Genomic DNA, 3,841 nt, shown 5'->3' with positions numbered 1-3,841 from the left:
ATAGCTTATATGTGTGGTTCTTTGCAGGCAAAGTTGTCTCGGCAGTTTTGATCTGCTTTGCCTGGCTAATACTTTGAAATCCTTACCCTGACAAATGGCTGAAAGCATAAATTCCAGAGATTTGTGGAGGACAGATTTAAGTCATGACTGAAAGTTCACCTCTCCAAATGGTTCTTCATAAATAAGCAGAGGAGGAAAATGCCAGCAGGTATGAAGTGGACCAATCAGTCTTTTCCTTCCATTTGTCTTCCAGTGCAGCCTCTTCCTGTGATAGCCTTCTGATAGATTACCATTTTCTAAAATTTCTAACATTTTAAAGGCTGCTTTTAATGTTTTTTCTTCCTTTTGTCTAATATTTTATGGGTAGATCCTTTTATAGAACTTATTCCCCTGTCTAGCCATTCATCTTTACTACAGGGTAAGGTGCTTTTTGGGATAGATCACAGCTTTAACTATATTTATGAAACATCCTGTAGACCTGCAGGTCTGCTAAGCTAAATAATAATAAAAAAAATTAAAATAAAATAAGAGCAGGGAAAGAGAGAAATGTGAACAATGAGGAAAATGAGGTTGATCTTTATATCTCATCTTCGCTAGCTGATGAACTGTTAGCTGGCAATAGAAAATCAGGACTGAAATGCACACACACAAAGTATTTGACCTAAATGTGTATTTTTAACTGAGATACTGAAAAAAGTGATGCTGACTGCTAATAGATTCTCCATGAGAGAGTACAATGTGTATTTTCTGATGAGCTTAATTGTAAAGGTAATCTTTGAAGCACATTGAAACAGCACAAAGACATAGGAGTTTTATATCAAAACATACTTTATGGCAGAAAGACAGGAAAAGGACCTTTTTAAATTTTATTTTTCTTAATTGACTCATTTCCAGACTTCAGTTGTTTCTGAGCTGTCTTGTAGATTCCACTTCCAATTTAAAAAAAAGGCTCATTCATCATGTTTCTGTTGTTTTTTCTTCAAAAATTGCAAACAATTAGGGAAGTTTAGGAGAAAGTTATACACTGCAGACTATGTTTATACTATATCAGAAAGAAAGAGGGGCAGGGGGAAAATGAGTGGAATGAACATTAGCTTAAACATTTAAAATCATAATAAGTAGTTCGGTTATGAGACAATCTATGCTCATAATACAACCGAGTGCAATTCTTCTACCTTCTTCTACCTGCTGGAAAGGTTTGACTTCACATTTTATGGGCTGTTATGCATATTTCTCTTACATATACATGAAGTATACCTATTTGAAATATTTCATAGTGACAATAGAATATGTCCCGATACACGGCACTAGGAAATTCAATGTTAACTTACTGTTTGTCATGTCTTATTGAATATAATCTGCATACAGAGAATGTAAGAACAGTTAATACTTCATCAGAATACTGATATTTAAATTGTCCATGGCTAACTTGTCTGAAGCTTCATATTTTATTCTTTGCTTCTGTTGAATATGCTCTTCATATATATGTACAGTAATTTCACGAATATAAGCCGCAGTAATTAGACAAAAATTTTGGTGGAAACCCGGAAGTGCGGCTAATATTTGGGTGCGGCTAATCTATGAACAAAAATGTGATATCTGCCCTTACCTAGTATCATACCAGTCCAGTCCCGAGCTGAAACAGTTTGAAATCCATGGTTTCCCGTTGTTCCGACGATGAACCAATCAGAGAACAGCTTATTGCCTGCCTGTGGATGGCGGCGTTACTGAGGGGCAGGGGTTGTTATCGGGGTGAGTTACCTCGGCAGTTCGATAAAAGTGTGTGATATTTCTCTGTACTTTTTAAAGTGTTTTCAGTCTTGTGCGGCTACGGGGCTGGCTGGGCTCGCAGGGAGAGGGCTGGGGGAGCCTCTCTCCCCGCAGGGAGAGGGATGAAGTGGGCGATCGGCTCGCAGGGAGAGGGCTGGGGGAGCCGCTCAGCCCGAGGGAGAGGGGTAGGACGGCCACTCGGCTCGCAGGGAGAGGGCTACAACGGCCGCTCGCCCCGCGGGCCGCGAGGGCTACAACGGCCGCTCCCCCCGCGGGGCCGTGAGGGCTAAAACGGCCGCTCGCCCCGCGGGGCCACGAGGGCTAAAACGGCCGCTCCCCCCGCGGGGCCGCGAGGGCTACAACGGCCGCTCGCCCCGCGGGGCTGCGACGGGTAGAGCGGCCGCTCCTGTGCCAGCACGGAGATGTGGCTCCGCTCGGAGCTCAGCTGCCTGCCCGCGTGGCTGAGCGGCTGTTTAAAGGCAACGCGGATCCATTGGGAATGCTCGCAAAATGACCACACTATTGTTCCCGTCTTTTTCGTCTTGTAAATAAAGGGTGTGTCTTTTTTCACTTGGAAACAATGTTTCCGAGGTCGGCAGTAAGCCAGTAAGCCCCGGCGATCCCGCGATTGTGTTACTAAATGACGACTTTGTGAAAGTTCGCGGCGAACTAAAGTGCGGCTAATATTCTGGGTGCGGCTTATTTATTGACAAAGACATCAATGTTGCCAACACACCGGATATGCGGTTTATACTCCGTGCGGCTTGTATTCGTGAATTTACTGTATATATATATATATATTCACACATATATATGTGTATATATATGGGCATATATATGTGTGTATGTATATATGACATATTTGCCTGAAATATCTATCTCGAACAACACATTATTCAGCTTATCTTTTAGTTCTTTGGGAGTACTATAGTCCCCATAAGGGACACCCCCAATCCCCACCCCCTGACCCAAACCACCCTTAAAAGCTAATCATACAGCTAACAATATTCCATCAAGAAAATTAGAATACGTATTATTCTGGCATTTAGCAACTAAACTAGTGATTGTATTTGGACAGGCACACCCTGGAGTGGGGATGCACATCTGGAGTAGAGGGTGCAAAATATCATGTGTTTCTAGGAGATGAAGCCATTTTCCCTGCCTCTATGTTAACAGATTTGCTGCTTGTTCATTATTAACAGTCATCAGCTTCTGGACTTTAAGCTGCAGTCTTCAGGCATGTGCATTTATTCTGTTTTTATATAACCATGGATTCCACCAAAGTCATGTGGGAGTAAAAATAAAACTTTTCTCCACAGTTGAGCATTACGACTGGATATACTACTCCGCTCTATGAAAGGGAACACAAATGATTGTTTTCATGGAATGGTCTCAGTGTCTTTTGGGCACTTCCTGAGTCCAACTGATGGATTAGGCTTCTCAGAGGAGCCCTTCATGTACCTTGCTTCCATGACATGTACAACTGATCCCAGTGGGATTTTTGCCAAGCTACTAAAAGCAGTTCTGGTCTGAAAACAAGCAGCAGAGAACTTTGAGTGAACTTTCATGCCAAAAAATCCTGAAAGATTTATAAGTTCTAGTATAAGGTACTTCCTAGGTAGGATGGTTTTCAGATCCCGATTGTGAAACACCTAAACCCCTCTGAAATCCTCATACAGGACCCTGAATTCCTTCTTTGCACACAGCTGTCCCATCAGAAACGTGACTTTTTTTACACGCTGGAGCCAAGGCAAGAAACTGACAATCTGAGAGTGTTTGGTTTCATACCGAGGGAGCGCGGGGCCGTGCCCGGCGCTGCGCGGGCCGCGTTTGCAGCGCCATGGCAACGGCGCGGCGGCCACAGGGCCCGGCCGGGCCTGGCGGCCCCGGCGCTGCTCCCGCTGCTCCCCGCGATCTCCCCTGGCCAGGTCCTGCTTCCGCTGCTCCCCGCGATCTCCCCTGGCCAGGCGCTGCTCCCGCTGCTCCCCGCGATCTCCCCTGGCCAGGCGCTGCTCCCGCTGCTCCCCGCGATCTCACCTGGGCACACCCTGCTCCCGCTGCTCCCCGCGAT

This window comes from Catharus ustulatus, chromosome 1 (assembly GCF_009819885.2).
Source record: "Catharus ustulatus isolate bCatUst1 chromosome 1, bCatUst1.pri.v2, whole genome shotgun sequence".
NCBI classification, from domain to species: domain Eukaryota; kingdom Metazoa; phylum Chordata; class Aves; order Passeriformes; family Turdidae; genus Catharus; species Catharus ustulatus.
This window is presented reverse-complemented; position numbering follows the sequence as displayed.